Source organism: Lissotriton vulgaris, chromosome 3_2 (genome assembly GCF_964263255.1).
Source record: "Lissotriton vulgaris chromosome 3_2, aLisVul1.2, whole genome shotgun sequence".
Lineage (NCBI taxonomy): Eukaryota > Metazoa > Chordata > Amphibia > Caudata > Salamandridae > Lissotriton > Lissotriton vulgaris.
Window position 1 is genome coordinate 5,422,888 of NC_141690.1, and position 23,448 is coordinate 5,446,335.

The following is a 23,448-nucleotide window of genomic DNA, read 5'->3' on the forward strand; positions in this document are numbered from 1 at the left end:
ATGCTTTGTTTAGCGATTTTTGGGGACAAGTTTGAGCCTTGATGTAATTGCTTAGGTAAATCGCTGAGATATAGGGAGAAAAGTAGTGGGGCCAAAAGACACCCTTGCTTTAGGCCGTTAGCTGTTTTTATCCTTTCTGTTAAGCCCTTTTCACCTCCCATTTGGACCTGGCACCAGGTGTCGGTGTGAAGGTTCACTATAGTTTGAAGCAGTAGGTCTGGAATGCCAAGTTCCTTGAGTTTGTGCCATAGAGTAGGTCGATCTACTCTATCGAACGCAGTCGAGTAATCTATGAACACTGCGTATACCGCCTGAGATTTACCTGTTACGTATTTGTCTATTATTGTTTGTATAATAGCAATATTATCCGTAACTGAATGTTTTGGCCTAAAGCCAGCTTGAAACATTGGAATTTTGTCCAGTGAAAAAGCCCAATCTTTTAATCTTTGTAAAACCTCTGCTGCGAAGATTTTTCCAGCAGCATCCATTAAGGCGATTTGCCGATAATTTCCTGCGATTGTCTTACTTCCCTTTTTGTGTATTGGGATGATGGTACTCCCCTGCCAAGATATAGGTATTTGTCCAGTTTTAAAAATGTGATTAAATAGATTTGATAACAACTTACTCCATTCCCTTGGGTTTGCCTGGTAGATCTTTATTGGAATCTGGTCTGGGCCAGAAGCACCTGTTTTCCTCGCTTTTCTAATGTTCCATTCCACTGAGATAGCTGTAACTCTATATATTTGTGAGTCAGCGTCTTCTTTGTCTTGTTCTGAGCTTTTCCCCTCAAAATTGATCGGGTTTGCTTTATATAAATCTGTTAGATAAGTTTCCCAGTCCTTTGGTGTTACAGGTATTGCTTGTAGCTTCTTTTTCGTGCCAGTTAGTTTAGCTACAAGGGACCAGTATTTACGAGAATTCATATCTTTTGCAGCTTCTTGAATGTCCACCCAATTGCGGTCTTGAATTTCTTTTTTTATTCTTTGTTTTTCTCTACTGAGTTTGTTTTTTAATTTATTTATTTCTTTCTTAATTGACATAGAATGATTCAGATATTGTGCACGTACCAGTCTGTTCAATTTTTTCTTAGTTATAGAATTTTGGGTATTTTGTGTGTTATTTTTATTACGGCTATTGTTTCCATAATTCACACCTTCAGGGGCATGTTGCAGTTTGTCCAATAGAAGATTTTTTAGCTCATTAGTAATGTATTCAAAATTTTCTATTGGGTCATCCGAGATTGTTTTTAATAAAAGATCATTCTGTTCAATCAGTGTCGATATTCTGACCAGTGCTTTCGAGCTCCAGAAAATTCTTCTTTGGGCACTATTTACCACAACAGAACTTCTATGAAATATTAGCTGCCTGTCAATAGCCGTTTGAGGCCTCCATTCAGAATTTAAAATCAACAGAGCGTGGTCGCTTTCTTGGCTTAACTGTATTTTTAGATGAGTAACAGTCTCTATTTGATTCATATTGCAGATAATATAGTCAATAATGGATGAACTTCCATTACCCCGTCTGGTGTTTGATGCCGGAATGTCTCCTTCTATGTTTCCATTCAGAATTACTCCTCTTAGGGAAGGTAGTGTTGATAATAGTAATTTCCCTCTTTTGTCACATTTTGCACCCTTGGGAAATTGCGGGGCTGAGAGATCGACAAATTCCTCATCATAAAGTTGCATCCATTTACCAATTTCCGAATTTGAAATTTTGCCGTTTAGATCACCTGCTATTATGTATGGAATACATGATTGATCTTCGACAATTTGTATGATGGAATCCATGATTACTAGAAAAATGTTATCATAGTTCTTGCCCGGAGGGGCATAAACATTGAATAGCAGGAATGATTGTTTAGTTGCTGCATTATGAGTTTTTAGGAGGACCTTTAAACATTGCAGGTATTGTGATTTGGTCTGGATAATTTCCTGGGCCCACATATAGTCCTCCTTCAAGAGAATGGCCAAACCACCCTTTGCGTGGCCCCGAATGGATGCTTTGGCTGGGATGTCGTATACATAGTAGTTTTTTTGCGAAAATGTTTTTGTTGCCCAAGTTTCCTGTAGCATTAAGAGATCCGGATGGTTGCTTATGGCTTCCGTCAATTTGGTCTTAGTTTTTCCCGCTATATTCCATGATATTATTTTAAGACCATTGCTAAACAGATTGTCCCGAACATGATGTGGATTTATTGCTGTTCAAGTTCTCAGATACCCATGACCAAGATCTGATGCTTTCTCTGTACTCCTTTCCCTTTGGGTCTTGTTGCCATACTAACCTTTCGCCATTTTCCACTTTTACCTTCAGAGTGTCTTTCCCTGAATGCTTGATTCCTGAGTACGTTGCTCGGGACACATCAGTTTCTCTCAGAGGATTTTTGTATTGAGAGTTAGAAATTTTCCAAATTTGTTCATCATACCTTGGGGGAAACCTGTTTTCGTCAGGGTCCCTTCTTATGTAGACGTCATATCCATGTTTGTGTAGTGTTTCCTTTTCACCGATTATGATCCCAGGTATAACGTTTGACCAAAAGGTTACTGTAGCTATTTTATTATTATCTTGTTGTGGAAAGATTACTAGATCTATCTCATTGCTATTCAAGGATTCCAAAGGTTTGATGTGGTGAAGGAGATTGATGATCCTTCTTCTATTTAGTGGTGCCAGGTCCATTGGAAAAAGTTCTTCAAATTGTAGTGTTCTGGAGTATGGTGTTCCTGCTCCATGTTGGTTTTTTCCTTAATTATTTCTTTCGGTCATATTTTGGTGTTGTAATTCTTCAGGGACATTATACAAGACAAATTCTTTTGGAGCCGGATCTAATGGTTTCAGTTTCTCTTCTCTTTTAATTGAACTAGTTTCTGTATTGCCAATGTTCCCGGGCTTAATGGGTTCAATTTCTTGTACTTCTTGTTTGTTATTGACAGTTATAGATTTTTGGAATTTCAGCTTTCCGTTTTTTTTCCTATGGGTACGTCTTATTGGTTTTTTCCTCTTTCTTTTTCCTTCTACTTGCTCAGTATTTTTTATTTTATTCATTATTTCTCCTTTTTTGCTTTCTGATGTATTATTAAAACTGACTTTTTGGGTATTTTCATCCATATCTTCATCTTTTGGTGTGTTCGATTTCATTACCTTTGTGAAAATTGGGTATTGTTTATCATTTACGGATTTTTCTTTAAAAAGTTTTTTCAGGGAGAATATTGGTGTTTCACGTTGTCGTACTATCTTCTCCTTTTTTTTGTTTTGGGACTACTGATGTTTGTGTACCACGATCATTTTTTCCTGTGTCTTTTTCGCTGTTTTGGTAACTTGTGTAGTTCCTTTGTTCATTGTTGTTGAACTTCAATTGGTTTTTTTCCATTTCAGGGGGTTCTTTCCTTTTCTTTTTTTCCTCTACTAGATGCTTAAGGATTCCAATTTGAACATCCAGGGTTTGGTCTGAATTTTCTAATATGTTCCCTAGAAAGGAAAGGACCGACTCAAGTATTTCGTGTAAGGAGAACAAGGCTTTTGACATAGGTGTAGCTATGTTAGCAGAGTAATTGGTTTTTATGAGAAAAGGGTCTACAGATGATTCAAGTGTTTGAGGTTGCACTTGTTTTTTTTGTAAAGGGGGACTATTTGTTATTTTTGGCTCAGGTTGGTTTTGTGTTATCTTGGAATTATTTGCACAAAGTTCTTCCAGATGACAGGTATTTCCAGGGCCTTTTTTTGGTGTTGAAGATGTTAAATGATTTTCCTCGTGACCCTGGATTTGAAAGTTTTTAGAGTTATTAAAAGATTTTTGTATATTGTCGGAGACAATGACGCTCAAATTTGGTTTTGGATTTGACCCAAGTTTAGTGAGCGTACATTCTTCTAGCCCTGTATGCAGTATTGAGTTGGGTATTTCTTCTGCCTCAAGAAGTTTTTTGTCAATTTCGTCTTTAGATATTAGAGTAGAGAAATATTCAGTGATGGCCGGGGTCTGTGTAATTCGACCTTGTTTTATTGATTTGTCTGATGATTTCCGAACAGCGTCCTCCGTACCCATGCGTTTCATAAAGATAGTCCTAGATCGTAATTTTTTAAGCCCCATTTCTTTTTGTTTCCACGATTTCTGTTAGTATTTGCTTACTTCTAATCCCTCGTCGTTTGAGAGCAAGGATTAGCACTAGTAGGGGGAACAAGTCAGAAGAAGATTTGGCTTACCAGGAGCAGATGGTTAGCGGGGTGGCCCGGCCCGTCCCGTCCTAGGGCGACCTCGGACGGCCCGGGCTTAGCCCCGCGCTTGGTCCCGCGCGCGTCCCGCGTCGCGGGGAGCGAGATGATATTTATATGTTTCGTTGGTGGGCGTGGGCGTTTCGCCTGGGAGAAGAGGAACCAGCTGATCCCAGCTAAGATTTCTGGTCCTCGCAGTCCCCCAGGCTAGGTGCACTCTTTGTCCACACCCTGGCCTCAACCCCTCTGACTCCAGCTGGGAGCGATAGGCAGAGCGTGCAGAATGCAGCTCACGCTCACACCAGCGAGTCAAGGGGAGGCAGCGCCACGAAACGATGACAAGTGAGCGTCAGCGCCGATCTGGCAGCACAGGTCACAGTCAATGAGGGAAGATTCCTCGCACAGCAAAACAAACTACAGCACCAGTTCCAAGCTCCGGTGAGTGGCGCCCGCGAAGCGGGTGTCACGAAGCTATATCCGCTCGTTGGTGGGCGTGTCCGTGGGCGTTTCGCCTGGGGGAAGAGGAACCAGCTGATCCCAGCTAAGATTTCTGGTCCTCGCAGTCCCCCAGGCTAGGTGCACTCTTTGTCCACACCCTGGCCTCAACCCCTCTGACTCCAGCTGGGAGCGATAGGCAGAGCGTGCAGAATGCAGCTCACGCTCACACCAGCGAGTCAAGGGGAGGCAGCGCCACGAAACGATGACAAGTGAGCGTCAGCTCCGATCTGGCAGCACAGGTCACAGTCAATGAGGGAAGATTCCTCGCACAGCAAAACAAACTACAGCACCAGTTCCAAGCTCTGGTGAGTGGCGCCCGCGAAGCGGGTGTCACGAAGCTATATCCGCTCGTTGGTGGGCGTGTCCGTGGGCATTTCGCCTGGGGGAAGCGGAACCAGCTGATCCCAGCTAAGATTTCTGGTCCTCGCAGTCCCCCAGGCTAGGTGCACTCTTTGTCCACACCCTGGCCTCAACCCCTCTGACTCCAGCTGGGAGCGATAGGCAGAGCGTGCAGAATGCAGCTCACGCTCACACCAGCGAGTCAAGGGGAGGCAGCGCCACGAAACGATGACAAGTGAGCGTCAGCTCCGATCTGGCAGCACAGGTCACAGTCAATGAGGGAATATTCCTCGCACAGCAAAACAAACTACAGCACCAGTTCCAAGCTCCGGTGAGTGGCGCCCGCGAAGCGGGTGTCACAAAGCTATATCCGCTCGTTGGTGGGCGTGTCCGTGGGCGTTTCGCCTGGGGGAAGAGGAACCAGCTGATCCCAGCTAAGATTTCTGGTCCTCGCAGTCCCCCAGGCTAGGTGCACTCTTTGTCCACACCCTGGCCTCAACCCCTCTGACTCCAGCTGGGAGCGATAGGCAGAGCGTGCAGAATGCAGCTCACGCTCACACCAGCGAGTCAAGGGGAGGCAGCGCCACGAAACGATGACAAGTGAGCGTCAGCTCCGATCTGGCAGCACAGGTCACAGTCAATGAGGGAAGATTCCTCGCACAGCAAAACAAACTACAGCACCAGTTCCAAGCTTCAATACCAAAATTGCTAGATTCCACCGCATCCACAGCAGCCACAACACACTCATGCATATCAATAACTTCATCATGGGTATCACCAAGTGGAGGCAACCTGGAAAGACAGTCAGCAGCAAAATTCTTCCCACCAGGAATGTGCTGAATCTCAAAATTAAACTCCTGCAGTCTTGCAATCAACCGAACCAACCTAGAGGAAGCGCTACCACTCCTGACACCATCCATCATATAAACTAACGGTTTATGGTCAGTCACCAAAACAAAAGGCCTACCCCACAAAAAATTCTTCAACTTCTCCACAGCCCACACACAGGCAAGAGCCTCCTTTTCGATCGTGCTATAATGCACCTCTGCACCTCTAACAGCCCTTGAAATAAATGAGATAACTCTCTCCTTGCCATTAACCATCTGGGTGAACACAGCTCCCAAACCAATTGCGCTGGCATCCACAGTTACAAAAGACTTCCCCTCAGGATCAAAAGTTTTAAGACCCGGGGCATTGGCAATAAGCTTGATGACACCCTGAAAAGCAGAATCATGAACATAAGTCCAAATGACTCTAACACCTTTTTTAAGTAATTGTCTAAGAGGCTCGATAACCAAAGCATAACCTTTAACAAATTTAGCGTAGTACTCTCCTAACCCAAGAAAGGAACGTAAAGCATCCTTGTCCTGAGGCTTACTGGCATTTTCAAGATTACTGATGATATCCTTTTTAGGAAAAATCCCTTCCTGAGTGATTTTATGACCTAAATAGTCAATTTCTTTAACAAGAAATTTACATTTCTCTTTGCTCACAGTCATACCTTTGCTGCTAAGGATTTTTAAGACTATTTCCAAAGTGACATTGTGTTCATCAATAGACTTTGCAAAAATTAAAATGTCGTCTTGAAAAGACTGGACACCTTTCACACCATGGAACAAATTTTCAATTAATTTCTGGAAAACGCTGGCCGCTGATGCCAGGCCGAAAGGCATCCTCAGGAATCTAAATAACCCAAACGGAGTTATAAACGCCGTCAAATCTCTAGAATCCTGATCCAGAGTGACTTGATGGTACGCTGCCTTTAAATCAATAATAGAAAACAATTTTGCTCCATTTACAGCAGCCAACATTTCCTGTATTCTGGGCAAAGGATATGTTTCTACTACAATGTTTTTATTGAGAGATCGAAGATCTACACACAGCCTAATTTCTTGGTTCTTTTTAAGAGCAATAACGATAGCCGAAACCCATTCAGAGCTATCAGTAGGTTCTATGATACCTTGAGAACAGAGACCGTCCAAATGCGACTTAAGCTTGTCTCTCACCCCCAACGGTACCATGCGAACCTTGTGTTGCACGGGTAAAGCTCCTTTTTTAAGTTTGATCCTGTGTGAAAAGCCTTTGACCTCCCCCACAACATCTTCAAAGACATTCTTATACTTATTGAGAATAGGAGAAATAGGATAATCCAAAGAAACACTGTGAACAGGCATTTCTCTCAACTGAATAGGATGATCAGATCTAGGACATAATTTAATGCCAAGCTTACCAAGGTCATACCAACCAACAATGTTCTGCCCATCAATTGCGACATACATTTTGGTAAAAATGACACGGGACTCAAATTTTAATGAATCTTCAAAGAAGCCTAGCATTTTGATCTTAAAATTACCAAAAGCTTTAGGATTAATATCAGATTTGTCCAGTTTGGCACCTTTCCATTTCTCATAAAAGAAAATATCTGATAAAATGGTCACAGGCGAACCGGAATCAGCCATAGCTTCAAAGGCAATTTTCCCAACATGAACTATGCCTAAAGGAGCTTTGAAGGGAAGAGAAACACTATTTATGTGACTGTCAAAGGAATCATCATAAATAGTAATGACTAAATTCTCCAAGTCATCATGAACGCAAGAAACACTGGAAACAGCGGTGTCAGATCTACCACCCTTCCTTTGAATCCTACAAGAAGATGCAAGATGACCAATCTTACCACACTTAGTACATTTCCTCTTGAGAGCAGGACAATCTGGAGAATTCGCCAAATGTGCCTTTGAACCACACCTAAAACAGCTTAAAACTCTACCAGACTGAAAATTATTCTTACTGTGCATTTGAACAGCACAAACAGAAGCATCATTAGTACACTTGTTTTCATTAGCAGCAATGACTTTAGAAGACTCAATAGATCTTTCAATCCCTTTGGCCAAATCAATTACTTCTGCCAGGGTGGGATTGCGACAGGCTAAGAGTCGTTCTTGTACCTTTTTAGCTGCACAATTAAAAACAAATTGATCCCTTAAAGCAGTATCAACATAGGCACCAAATTCGCAATTATCAGCTAACACCCTTAGAGCCGCTCTATAATCCTCAACAGATTCATCTGCTAGCTGTTTCCTCTTATGAAAAGAATGTCTTTCAATCATAACGTTAGGCTCATCTTCAAATTGTTTTTCCAGTCTAACAACAGCTTCAACAAAAACATTCCATCCATCACCTCCTTCAACTGGTGGTGCAATGGGTATAAGGTTCTTGAAGATCTCAATGGCAGCTGTTCCCAAATAACTGAAAAGAATGGCCTTCTTTCTCTCCGCTGAAAATTTAGTACCATCAATAGCAACTATGTAATTTTCAAATGTGTCAAACCATTTTTTCCAGCTAAGTTTTGGTTTGCCTGGTATTTGTAAAAATATGGAAGGTTGAGTGCAGATTTGAGATGCAGCCATTTCAAACAGTAATATAAACAAATAAATAAAATTGCAATAAAATATGTGTGCATATCACAGTAGAGATAGAATAGCAAAATGCACTTTCAATAAAAGTAAAGTGTGCACATCACTGTAGTAAAGAAACTGTTTTAAAATTGTGTGCACATCACAGTAGAAATGAAATGGTAAAATGCACTTGCCAATAACTGAAGTAAAAGAACTGTTTTAAAATTGTGTGCAAATCACAGAAATAATGACTGCAACCAGCACAAGTGAACACGACTGAAGGAAACTTTCCAGCTTACCACACCTGCGCTGTCGTAGAGAACATTTAATGAAATACCAGCTTGAAATAAGAGTGAGCGAATCACTGAATTCGCCAGTAAAATCTTCAAGTAACCGCTTTTAAACGTTGTGAAGAGAACGTCGTTACGCTGTATAGATGAAGCCGATGACAGAAAACAGCTGATAATGAAAAATTAAAATGGCCTCTACGCTGCGTGATGCGCTGCGTTTCAATGATGCGCGCTGCGTTTCAATGATGCGCGCTGCGTTTCAGTGATGCATATGAAATTCCAAATAGAAGCGACGTTGCGTGCTCAATGCGCCACGTTTCACCAAAATAATATGTGCCAGAAGTCCGTTGTGATTCACGGACGTCATCAAATGGGAAGAGACAGGAACGCAATATGATCAACTGCCAGTGAGACGCTTTAGCGATAAGCGACCGAAAATCCCAAAATAGTTCAAAATTTACAGTACCTTAGGGCTTCAAAGAGGCATCACCTTAAACGGCTTCACAAACAGCACTTGAAAAGGATTGCAGCATAAGTCCGTATCTTTTAAATAAGTTCATCAAAAATTAAAAATGTGCTCAAAATCATAGTGGGTCCAATAATATTTAAGAGAACCTCGTCGCCATTGTAAAGATGCGGAGGAGGCAGTAAAGGTTTAAAAGTATGGATTTATTAAGTTTAATCCAAGGACCCACTGGAGCACAGAGCAAAGCGTCTAAATCAGATAAGCTCCAACCGCTTCTCTGATTTAGAACACCACACATAAAACATTCTCAATTACATGGGCAACACTCTACAATGACATGTTAAAACTCTATTACAGAAAGAGAAGAAAGATATACCACACCCTTGAGATAGATTCAGTCTGAGCAGGTTGCTGGGATCAGCAACTCCAATATACTACCGAACCAATATGGGTTCGGTAGTATTTCATCATTTGTGATATAGTCAGTCATTGTAAATAAAATATATCTTCTTCTTGTAGCGATATAATTGAAGAAAAAAATGAATTAATGCATTGAAGGTACGATTTTTGAGGAACTACGGGACACAGCGGCAGACAGACTTATTTAATAGGTACGTTACTGGGATCATGTGTGGATTTTCCGGCCGGGGGTGAGCATGTCCTTGTTAGACGAATTGGTCTTTTTAGTGTTCGTCGGTTCGTTTTAGCGGTGTCAGCACCTTTACTTAGGTTCGTGGAGTATAAAACAGCTGTACTGAGTAATTGAAAATGTTTTTGCACCGAAGGTGTAATTTTCGTTTAAACTAGTTGGGCGTGTTGAACCTCATGGGTCTTCATAATCTTTGGAACTTACATTAGTACACATGAGAATGGTGCTGGATTAAGAGAGCAGGATATATTGTCTTATCTTATTCACGCAGGACCATGATATTCGATCCACAGTCAAGCACAATACATAGGAGGGATTGTGGTTTTTTTCGACTCTCTTGACATCCAATATATCGAATACTGTTTGGATGCTCTCAAATAATAAAAGACTCACAAAATAAGTACCTAGTACGTGACGGGTGAGTGTCAACCATGTGAGTCTGTTGACTAGAAACAGTTTTTTTGTTGTCTATTTTACATGTCATTGGTGGTGGGACTCGCACATTTTGGGCTTGGTAATTATTACCCCTTTGGCCTTGAGTAGGTAGGGGCCAAATGAAGTGGTTTATGGTTTTCCTTCTTTGGGTACTATGTAGTACATTTATTATGTCTCTATGATGTTTTGAATGTCAAAGAAATGGTAAATAATGTAAGTTGGTTGATCCTAAACTGTGTATAGATTAGTGTATTTTTTTTACTTGTTGTGGGCATCTTTTATTATTTTTGTTTATCATATGTTTCTTTAGGTTGCGTCTCTTCCCCCGGTTGAGTAGACATCCCTCTTTATAAGACTCTAAATCTGGCAGGTCCTGAAGAAGGTGGCATTTCATCAGTGTTTTAGCCACCGAAACGCGTCGACCATTGCCTGGTTAAGATCCTGCTTTATTCAGTAGCTGGATTTGGTCAACTTAACTACTGTACCATTCTGTAGCAGATCCTCCAAGACTCATGTTATGTATGTGAAAGTGGGTTTTGTGATGGTGAGAGTGTTTGGTATGATAGGTGTTGTGTGAATTCGGTGTGTGTCTCTCTCTTCTTGGGGTTGTCATTTGTATGTATAGATTGTTTTTTACATTGTTTTTTGTATATGTGTATTTTGACTTTGCAGAATTTGTACATTAGTGTTTTATAAACTGTCAAAAAAAACTTTTATATTAAAGAAAAGAGAGAATAAGATGATAAAATTGCTTTCTGATAAAAGAAATTAATTAAAAAGAATAATTTTTGCAAAAGAAATAAATTCATTAAAAAAAGATAAATAAAATATTTTGGCGAATTATTTGTGTTTTTGAATAGCTTTTTGATGCCTCACATTTAGAATTGTTATTATGCTAATGTAAAAAAATTGTAGGTCGTGAGGGAGATTTTTTGCTCTGATGCTGCTGCAATTGAGCTGCCACATAATAGAACTCCAGACAGGGGGCCTCCAGTCTTCCCCGACTCCATGCCCCACTCTCCTACGCTTGGAGCCCCACTGAACGTCCACTATCAGGCTATGCAACGTATGAAAAAAATGTCTGGGGACCATATTAAAGGAATGCTGTTGGGCATAGAGACAGCACAGGAATATTATCATTTCCACTATCACAATCCTGCCTATAAGGGACAGAGGCAAGTCTTTCCAGAACGTAATTGAGCCCCGAACTCCCTCCACTAGTCTCCAAGCATTAAGGTTTAGGTATGCCGGAGCCCTATGAGCCAGATGAACCCCAGATACCGAGCCCCTGAAGTCACCAAGGAAAACCCAACTTCAGGTAATACATCATCGGGTATTCCTACAAGTCTCGTCAAGGGGATTAGGCTTAGATTTTACGGTGTTAACCAAACATCTGCATAACCTTAAGTAGGATAGGCGCGAATAAGCCGGTTGTCGACGATATACTAAAGTGCTATCAGCATAAAGGGAGACCGCATGATTGGTCTCTCCAAGAGACATACCCCACAATCGCATCCTGCAAATCAGGGTTGCCGCCAACGGCTCCTTGGCTACTGCAAATAAAAGTGGTGATAGAGGGCATCCCCGATGAGAGCCCCAGTGCTGCCTAAATGGATCAGAGACCAGTCCCTCAGACCGTATTCTAGCCGAAGGAACAGTATAAAGAAATTGGACCCACTGAATGGATCCCTGGACCAAGGAAAGAATAAAATTGAGGATGTCTGACAGGGAGGCAGAAAGGGGGACCACAGAGTGCTCTGTACAATATTTGCAAAATGTGCTCTATCGGCAGGCGTATACCGGCTTCGTGGAGGTTTGCCTGGCTACCAGAATAACCTCACAGACTTCGGAAGGAAGGTCAAAATCTGTCATCTGCCACTGCTCAATCTCCACACAAGGAGGGGGATGGTGGACAGTTTCAGGTGGAGGACACTCCCCTGCTGCTGCAGCAGAAGATCCTTCTGAATGGGCAGCCTGATTGAAGAATCGATGCTTATTGCCAAAAGCTCAGGATACCAGACTCTCTGTCCCAATCGGGAGCCACAAGAATGATATGTGCCTGGTTGCTCCTGATCTTCTTGAGCACTCTGGACAAGAGTGGTATGAGCGGAAAGGCGTATAGGAGGCCTGAACTCCACTCGTGCCAAAAAGCATCGCCGAGCGAGAGCCGCCTTGGAAACTCCCGGGTGCAAAACTGCTGACATTGCGCATATTCTCTTTGGAGGCAAACTGATCTAGGCAAAGCTCTCCTCACTGCTGATAAAGTCTTTGTGCCACCCCTGGATGGAGATGCCACTCATAATCTTGTTATGCCATATCCGCTGAGTTTGTCCGGTCTGGTGAAACACAGATTTTGAACCACCAGGGAAATGCCATGTTGTTCCAGCCAAGTTCCAAGGCACATGGCCTCTTGACACAGGGTCCTAGCCCCACCCCTTTCTGCTTGTTGCAGTACCACATGGCGGTCGTGTTGCCCGTAAACACCTGAACTAGCCTTCCCTTGATGGATGGCAAGAAGGCTCTTAGTGCCAACAGGCTCACCCAAAGCTCCAACAGGTTTATATTGAGCCAGACCTCTGCTGGAGACCAGAGACCTCTGATCTCCACCTCTCCCAGATGGCCGCCCCATCCCAGAAGGGACGCATCCGTCACTACTGTGAGGTGTGGCTGGGCAGGGGTCTGCCCTTGACCCATTCGCGATTTGATAGCGTCCACTGTTGGTCTTTCTCAGTGCCCTGCGAGATCTGGCATAGGTCGGTGAGATTTCCCAAATGCTGCGCCCAGGGGAACTTCAAGTCCTACTGCAGAGCTCGCATGTACCATCTAGCATGGTCTACAAGCAGGATGCAGGAGGCCATGAGGCCCAAGAGCCTCAGAGTCATTCTCACCAGGACAGAGGCTGAAACATCGGTATAATAGCCTGAATATCCTCGACCCGCCGTTCGAGAAGATAGGCCCGAAACTGAACTGTGCCCAGAACCACTCCGTTAAAAGGGAGTGTCTGGGAGGGAGTCATGTGTGACTTCGGCAAGTTGATAGTGAACCCCAGCAAATGCAGAAGGTTAGCCGTAGTCTAGAGGTGAGGATGACGGCTTAGGACGAGTCCACCTTCAACAACAAGTCAAGATAAGTGACTGGAACCCCTGATCACCGCAGATGGGCTGCGACCACCGCCATCCCCTTCACGAACACCTGAGGGGCACTGGTGAGGCCGAAGTGGAGCACTGCAAACTGAAAGTGCCAGTGGACCACAGAAAACCGCAGGTAGCGACGATGGGCAGGCAGGGCAGGGATATGAAAATAGGCATCCTGCCAGTCTAGAGCTACCATTCAGTCTCCCGGGTACAGGGCAGAAAGGACCTGAGCGAGGGTGAGCATCTTGAACTTCTTCTTTTTGAGGAAGTAGTTGAGGGCCCGAAGGTCGATAATAGGACGAAGGTTTCCGTCCTTCTTTGGGCCCAGAAAATAGCAGGAACAACAACCACAGCCTATTTCTGACCCAGGAACCTTCACTAGTGCTCCCTTGGTCAAGAGAGCTTTGCCTTCCTCGCGGACCAGAGAAAGGTGATCCTCCATCATCCGATCGTACACTGGAGGTATAGATGGAGGGGTAGTCTCAAAGGGAAGGGAGTAGATCCTTCGGATTATTTGCAACACTTACCTGTCGGAGGTGATGTTTCACCAATAGTGGAGATTATGGTGTATTCTGCCACTGACTGGCCGTGAATGATCCTGGGGGATGTGACTAGGAAGGTTTTGCGGTGCAGGAGGGTATGATGGCTTGTGTAAACTTCTGACCTCCTGAACCCTGAGAGCGGGGTGTACCGTAGCTGCAACCCCGCAAACGTTGCTGAGCTTGTGGGGTCCGCTGGCTGGAATAGGGTTGGCACGGTTGGAAGCCCCTTTCATGGGTACAAAAGTGGCAAAAAGCAGATGCCCAATGATTTGGCCGCAGAACGCAAATAATTAAAGCACTCAGTCTTGTCTCCGAAAAGATGCGAGCCATGAAAAGGCAAGTCCATGAGGTTTGCCTGGACATCCCGAGAAAAGCTAGATGTCCTTAGCCAGGCCTGGCGCCTGATGGCCACCATCGAGGAAATTGCTCTGCCCAGTGAGTCCGTAGCATCCAAGCCAAAACGAATGGTGAACTTTGCAGCTTCTCTACCATCTGACATTGCCAGGGAGAGAAGGATCCGATCCTCCTCCAAGCCCCTAGGGAGAACCTGTGCAACCGTGTACCATGTAGAATGGGAATAACAGCCCAAAAGGCATGCAGTGTTCACAGACCGCAATACGAGGCTGGTGGAAAAGAAAATGTTCTTCCTAAAGGTCTCCAGTTGTTGGGATTCCCTGTTGGGTGGGGTGGAATAGGCAGTAAGGAAAGCTGGGTGAGCCGGTGCAGGGCGATGGCGGCGGGCAAGTGTTCTGTTTACAGGAGCCACTGGGCTTGGACCAGCTGCCCAGAAGAACGTCTGTTAAGGCCACATTAAAGGGCAGCAAGGGTTGCCACAAGGAGATACCAGGCGCATTCGTCTTGAATGCCACTGTAGGAAGCTGCAGGTCCAAAACCTCTGCAGTCCTACACATCACCATTGCAAACAACGCCCAATCCTCCATAGCCATGTTAGGAGGAGACAGCATGCCAGAATCTGGAGAGATGTCCAGGCCACTGGCATCACTCATTTCCTCATACCAGTCCATGTTTCATTGAGGTTGTGGGATTTCTAAGGGATCCTGCTCCCGCTCCTAAACCTCTTTGTCCAATCATTACCCTTTAGAATAGGGCAGGTTTGATGGCCTGAAGTCATAAAGCTCTGTCAGCGCGCGTAGGTGGACACCAGACCAGCACCATGTCGCCTGGGTTGATTATAGGGAAGGTGCCAACGGTGGGCGCAGGAGACCATGGCGCTGGGGAAGATCACTGTGGAGGTGCAACCGGAGCCGCAAGCGCGAAACCCACAGGATCTACTACTCCTGGACCTGGGGGCCTGAAGGCGCGCCGGCAGGATTAGGCCACCCAATTACGGCGCACATGGAGTCGTAAAAGTACTTGAGCTGGGCGGGGATCGCTCCCAGTCCCGGAAAGGGAGGAAGATGCCTAGTCAACCCAGGTGCCGGCACCGCAGAGTGGGGCCTAGAACGCGAGGCTCCTCCGTCTCAACGCGTGGCGGATGGGGTGAAGTCGAAACCCACTTCGACTTCTTGTACTTCTTGTAATGCCTCCTAACTGATGACTTTGATGAAGAGGAACTCTAGCTCCTGGAGCGATGCTCAGATCTTCCTCTCGACCGAGACTGGGAGCGAGATCAACAAAGCGACCTCAGCAGCGCCTGCCGGGCCACAAGCAGCTTTAGGGACCACACTCTCATAGCCTTCGGCACCATGGCAATCGGAGCATGACTTTGTGTCATGTTCACGCTCCAGGCACCAGAGACACCCAAGATGGGGGTCGGTTACCTACATGGCGCAGTGACAGGTGCAACATGGCTTCAACGCCAACGTCTTTCTACTGGGCATCCTAATACACCAAAAAAAGCCTGTCAAAAAATGACAGGGCTAGCTCTCTTCAACAGATCAGCACTGGCTGACGCAAAAAGAAAAGAAATTATGTCAGAGGGCCAGAGTGGCGGTTATATTGACAGTGCGGACATCACGACAACGGTGGACATGACGCCTACGACGTCACGGAGAGTCGACCAATACCATCTACTGGCGTGCAGGGGTACTGCTATCAAAAAACTTCCTGTTCCAGTCTGACGCCTGGAAGTTCAAAGGTAAGGAATATGCAGCTAGATGTCTCCATCAGATGTATAAGAAGCTGCATGTGTGGGAGTTGGCGAGCCACCAGAATTCCAACAAGGATTTTTACATCTAGATTCAGGAGCAATATCGGCCAATATGACCTAGCGAATGAAGCTTTGGGCATGGAGGCCAGCAAAGAATTAGTCTTAAACGCCTCGTAATAGTCCTCCAGGAGGCAGCCCGCTAGTAATAGGGCAAATCTATGATAAAGTTCCACCAGTAAGCCGTCACTACTGGGGCTCTTGTCAGGTTTGAGACACTTAATTGATAGGACAATTTCCTCTTTCGTGATCGGGCCATCTAGTGTCTCGACTACTTCTGTGTCAAGTTTCGGGAGCTCAACAGATGCAAGAAAGCCCTGCACATCTTCCTGCAGAGGGAACACTCGTTCCACATACACTTCACTAAGATGTACGGCAAATGCTAGACTGATCGCTTGTTGCATATAAACTAATTCTCCAGTTTTTGTGCATAGCTGCAGGACAGGGGTCTCTGAGGTCTCATGTTTAATCAGCCAGGCTAGCATAGCTCCCGTTCCATCCCCCTCCATGTGTAGTCGCTGTCGATATGCTGTATGTGTATGTTTGTCAACCTACGCCAGTCTTCCAGGAAGGCCTCTGTGGTGTCGCACCACTCCGACAATTTATGAGGAGCCGAAGGCAATGCTGCCTCCAACCTACCCAGTTTATATTTGTGATTTTTTTAATATCTTGTTCTATCGGAAGCTGAACTACGTAAGCTATTTTAAATACATACTCCTCAAAGGACAAACTTCATGTCCTCACAATCAAGCGCCGGTGGAATGCAGACGCCCAGTTTTCTTCAAAATAATCTACTAGCGCATCACTGACCGCTGTCACAAAGGGGGGGTCCATCAAGGCCTGCGCCAGGAAGTGCCTCAGGGGTATTGCTGGGCAGTCATGCACTCCCCCAAGACTTAACAAAACAGGCGAGTGGTCTGGAAGATATTGGGTAAAGTAGGTGATCCCCAAAACATTAGGCACTAAGTTGGCTGAAAGGAAGAATTAAACAAATTGACTTAAGTTTCCTGATGCAACAGATCAATCCGGATTTCAGGTCCACTAGTCTAAATATAAGTTGATTCCACTCCTGCCTGGAGTATGTATGAAGGGTGGAAAAGCTGACAGTGTTAAAACTAAACCAGCACTAAATGGTTATTCATGCTGGCAATAGTGGAGAGAATGGTTGGTGAGCCAGTCTTTCATTATTTGTTCAGCCTGTTGAATACAGCACCAAAAGCTTTGAGCTGGAATAAGATCGACCAGCTCCCTCTTGCCACTTCTGTTTGGGCCTCAAAATTAAGCCTCTGCAATGCTGGATACAGAGGGAAAAGGGGAATGAAACCAGATACAGGATGAGCTGGTAGGAGATCTCTTTAGTCAGACATCTAGTTGTTAGAGATTGTTGATCGTGACTCGTCTTGTACGTTATTAAAATTAGGGGAAATGCTTAGGATTCAAGAGGAATTGGTCAAAATCTATCATCTTTCCATTTATCACGTTTCCACTTAGTACCTATGGGCCACATGTGCGAAGCATTTTTGCAGTCGTTTACATATGTACAGACTGTGATTCTCCAGAATTGCACTTTGGGTGTAAAACTGGCTATTTTGAAGGGACGTATTTAGGGCGCCCCTTCCAAATAGCGATTTCCAGTGTTATGTATCAAGGTTTTGCTACCGAAATTCGGTCGCAAAACTTGATATTTTACCACCAACTCAAAGAGCTGCCTGCTCTTAAAAAATTAAATAAAAACGTTTCTTTTTTATTGTTGAAATATATTCCATTTTCCTTTAAGGAAAATGAGTCGCATTTCAACAAAAAAAAATCTTTATTCAGAGGTAATCACAAACATGGTGGTCTGCTTACCTTAGCAGGCCACCATCCCTGTGATGACAGGCATTCCTAGTTGGTCGCAAACAGTGACTTACCTCATTAATTTATGAGATAGGTCGATTTGCGGGCCACTAGGAATTGCAAGTATGAAACAAAAATGTTCAAACATACGGAATAGCGATTTCCAAATAGCAATTGGAAAAACAAACGCTATTTGGAAATCGCTATTCCTACTCTTTGTGCATCTGGCCGTAGATTGCTAAGGAGATTAATGTTTTCTTTAAAAACAACTTATTAAAGGTCCTCTTGCAATGTAAGTAGGATGTAATGCATTAGAGGTTGGTCCCTCTCTTGTTACTGGAAGAGACCGCTTTATATAGAGGATTGCCCTACCTCGTTGTTATATATTCTGCAAAATAGTCTTGTCTGGATCATAATCTAGTTGAAGTATTTTGTACATTGTTTTGGAATGGAGGTAGACCAAAGAAATCTTGTTGGTGCTACTAAGCTAGGGTGTGCATGATAGTAGTATTGTATCCAGCTTTGTATCCAGCTCTAGTTGGGAAGTGCTACCGGGCTTCCCAACTAGAGCTGTCCACTATGGCTGACTATCAAGCAAGAGGAATAGATGGCATCTTAAGTAAGTATATGGGAACAGACTCCCAGCAGAGCTTCTTAACCCTACTAATCATTAATATAAGCACAGAAAACATGTCACTAAAGTTAAATTGGAAAAGATGCATCACCTAAAAGATACCACTCTGGGAGAGAGTGATATTGAAATAAGTCAACAGTATTGTAGGATTTCCCAAGTGGGACGTGATTGGGACCTTGAAGATCAGTGATATTGAGGGCCAAGAGGAATTGAAGTCCAAGGACATTGCTCTTGAAAAGTAATAGATGTTTAAATATGTGCCATTGCAAAAGATATTCTCTTGTAACTTAGGTAGGCAAGTTGAGATATGTCCAAGACTATCTGCCTCTAGAAAACAGAGTACTTTTGGAATAATTACCCACCAAAGCGATTTCCATGATCTACAAAACACTGATAAGCAATACCGCAGACTCTAGGGAAATTGAGAAACAGCTAGGAGGCAGCATTAGGTTGCAGGAGGAGAGGAAAGTGGGAAACGGCAAAAATACATCCTACATAGGTTGCCCTCCATTCAGGCTTAAGGATAGCACAATTAAAAAAATACACCAGCTTTATTATACAGGTGCTCAATTAGTACAATATGGTAGGACTGTTGATTGCTGTGGTTTACAAGTGAGCAAGCCGGACGGCATAATAATTGACACAACATGGTATGTCCTCATGAATCAAACTTTTTAGGCCAACATGAGGGAATGACTATCTACAATCCTGGGAACATATATTAAACTCCTGATGAACACACAGAACTGACCCAGGAGTCCCGGAGGGTCCTGAAGCGCCGCAGCCTTCCTGCGCTGTTTGTGAGGGGTCACCAGGGGTTGACAATCACCAGGACTACACTTCCCACCGCCCCATGCGACCGGAAGTCGCGCACGCCCTGTCCCGCCCCCGGAGGTGCTCATAACTCCAGCCAGAGCCCCCGCGTCGCGGGACGCGCGCGCGGGCGCCGCCGGGCTGAGCCCGGGCAAAGGGCGGGCCCTCTGTGGCCCTCAGAGGCACAAGGAGGACGGGACGGGCCACCCCTCTTGGCCACTACGAAGGAGGTGGTTCCGATTTGTCATATTGTCCTACCATCCACTGGATACAGGAGGTAAATTATATCGACTCATAATAGTGACTGCCTTGATACCCTTCCCGCCTAAACAGAATTGGGCTTATGACATTGAACACTGGTCCAGTACTGGTGTTTGTCGTTGTTACCATATTGCTGCTATATACGAAACCTTTCAACATCATGGATGGCACAGGGGTCATAAATAATACTAACTCCCGTGGGGGGATTGGAAACGGGAGTTTGGATAACTTAAATCTCTGCCGTCAATCCCCTTTAGTAACAACCAACTACTGCCAACCGCTATCACTATTGGAAGAACTTAGCGCGCTTTGTAAAACTAACTACATCCTGTTTCAAGAGGGTAACGAATCAACCGGTGCCCCACTAAATATAAGTCCTAGTCCTAACAAACTACCTAACCCCCAAGTAACCCACCAGGGAAACCACTCCTCAATTACAAACCCTCAGACACCCCCCACCAAAAGAAAGCGGGATGCTAGTCTCCCTTCGGTCTGTACTATTTCCCCGCAATCATTTAGGGCATGCTCTACCTCTTATTCTCCCCTACCTTCAACACCAATTGATCCTTTGACCCTGATTGAACATATCATTAAAACCTTAATATCCCCTTTGGTTAAAAAAATCATGGTTATCGGGGAAAAAGTTACCTTTATAGAAGAAACAACGAAGGCGAACGCTATCCTCTTAGAAAGTCTGGTTAGAGCTAACAAAGCTGAACTCACAGCCACTGCCGATCTCCCTATAATTATGACACAAAGCAGTACTCCCCCAACCCAGCCTTCTGCACCTAACAAATCCAAAAAGTCACTACCATCTAATACCCGGCAGACCACACCTAACAGAAGTAGTTCAAAAAAGGTAATACCTTTGAACTCTGATAACGGAGTAGGGTCATCTAAACATTCAACGCCCTTAGTGGGGACTCTCTCAAAAAATAGTTACAGGCAAAGAAAAAGTAATCAAATTAACCTACCGCCGGAGGCAGCTCCATTTGTTTGCATCCTATCAGGCGTGCCTGAATTAAGCAATGGAAATATCGAGGGACAAACCGAGCTGGCAAACAAGGTATCATCTTGGTTAACAATGAATAGGCCCCTTCCACCAAACTTACATGTGAAAATACTGAATGTCAGAAGGGTGAAATGGCTGGGTCCTTTAACCAAAGATATAGCGGGAGATCTGATTCTTGTAAACTTTAGGGATCCTCGGGTTGTCCATTATCTTCTGGGCTGGCAGCCACAAAGGGGGGACGGCCCAATAGTTGTAAGGGAATTGAGAGATTTCTACCCCAGAGCCGCATATATGCCCCATGTAAGATTTAAGACAGGAAATAGTTACTTTAGGGGCAACAATACACTCAGCAACTACAAGCTACCCACTTGGAATCACCTTTCGCATTGATCTGAAAATTCGACCCTGAAAGGTCTGATAATAAATCTCTGATGCATGGGGCTGCTTAGAACTGCAGAGGAGGCGGCCCAAAGTGGGGGAATGATGTTACGTCTAGACCGGTTAAATGCCGATTGAGTGAGGGTTGTATCCCCCTTTTCATATGAATGAATCTCCTTCTTAACGCACTTTGCACTTTTTTCGTATAATCTAAAAATTGTCTGTTATATTTTTGTAAACTTATTGTATGTATGTACATATTTACTCTTTGGAATGGTATTCCCTTTTAATGTATAGATATGAATGTATTTTAATTTTGCACTGTGCTTTTATGGTTGCTTTGTTTCAACCGAATAAAGCTTATTGACTGACTGACTGAACTCCTGATGAAAACTGCCATGGGGTGAAACAGTCAAGCATAAATAAGGAACATTTTCTGTGGCTGATTGTGGAAAGGCATCTGAATACAGATGTGACAATGCCGTAAAATGCTCATTGTGTAATGTAAACATGCAAAGTTTACCTGACTGTATTTGCTGCTCTGTTATGTTTAACAAAATAATAACGCTGTTTCAAAAAATATACAAAGAAAAAATATCATCCCACTGTGAGCAACAGCCATAATAAATACCCTCTTAGACCGATGGAAACCTAACTATTTTAATGTTTAATATATATAATGTATTAACTTGTCTTTTTTCTGTAAATATGAATTTTCTGATGTTTGAATTTTAAACCTACTGTAAACCTGGTTCCCCAGGCTAACCTTCTCTTCATACTTAAACGCCCCGTTATATTGTGTATTTCAATTATCCTTGTTCGGATTACTAGCACTTGATGTACTAGCATTTGATGTATATATTGATGTTTTTAATGAATTGTATTCTTTTATGGTTATTTTAACCGAAATAAAGATTTAATGAATGAATGGAAACCTAACACTTCCTTCAGATTTTGAGGCTTTAATGTCTGTATGTTACAAGGTCTTCTTCCACAAATCCAGGTGAAGAGCAGAACCTCATTCTGCCTTTATAGAGAGGAATCAAACAGATGCAAATCAGTCTTGGCTCAAAAGTAACAGTCCAGCCTGAACTTTCAAGTCACACCCATTCTGAAATGGAACACAACCAACCCTAGAGAAGGTATAACCTCCTAAGGCCTCATCAATTAGGTGTATTTGGAGTTTGTACGTCAGAGCAAGTTACGGGACCAGTCTAAACATGGCAAAATCAAACTGGAGTATGTCCAATCAGAGGGGACAAGGTTTATTACGTAGTACGGAAAAACACGCCTACATTTGCGGTGAGGCTAAGCTTTATTTTTTGGATGGCCCAGGCCTGTCTATGTAATGGCACATTGAGTAAAAACGATGGAGTAGAATTCTACCTATTGCAATGTCATTGGTTATAATTAGTTCAAGCATTCCATCTATCACGTGTTTTTGTTCTTCTTTCGTCAGATGTATGACATCGACACTGGATGACACTGTGTCATAAGGGCTGCAGGTGCGCCCTACTGATCAGGCCTGGCCACCTAGGCTGCAACTGGTCAAAGGCTGCTTTTGTTCATGCTCAGCGGGCATATGCCATATCGGCTCCGGATGAACTGCCCATTTTTTTCTGACATGCCAACAACTGGCCTCTCTATGAGAATAAGAAAACCAGTATAAGACAGCATTCTTGTCAGAGTAACGCCAGTGGTTACCAATAATTCAAGCATTACATCTAATACCATTTTTGATAATCAACCTGGCGGCTGGACATACACAGCACAGCCTGACTGAGCACATCTGTATGGAAAGGATTGTTCTGGGAAGCGAAGGTTTTGTAATAAACATTCCTCATTGAAGCACCTGTTTAACCTCACAGTTCTGTAACCATCTGCAACCCTACAATTACATGAAGAGGCCCCCTAAGCTAATATACTCTACAAATCCAGTGAAATCTGGCAAGTCACTTTTTTCCTGCTGACAGGAAAAAGAACACAGAACACGTTGACATGCAATTGCAGGTGAATCTGAGTTACACATTCAAAACCTCATATTACTGGCTAACTTGTCCCATCTTGAAACCATAATATCGCAGGACACAGGATGGTTTGTACCATAAAATGTAGCACTCTAAACAGAAAATATCTGAAGAAATGCCATGCAAATATCGGACATCAAACTCTACAAATTCATACTATAGTTTGTTAAAAGTATGCCGTTATGCCCAGGGAGCAGTATCGCTGACCTTTGAGAGAGTGAGCTCCTTACATTAAAGGAAGCTATATTGACCTCACATTGCAAAGCTAAATCCACCTCTGCACTTTCAGGAACCGAGACGGGGGTACTACCATGTGGCTCAGATCCACTATCAGTCTCTTGCTTCCTTTACAAGGAAATAGTAGACATT

The 23,448-nt window shown here is 43.8% G+C and overlaps 1 protein-coding gene across 5 annotated transcripts in view; it reads right to left on the reverse strand.

Moving 5' to 3' along the window:
* N4BP2 (NEDD4 binding protein 2) overlaps positions 1 to 23,448 on the reverse strand; it is a 1,381,310-nt gene that overhangs the window by 68,204 nt on the left and 1,289,658 nt on the right. The window lies entirely within an intron of this gene.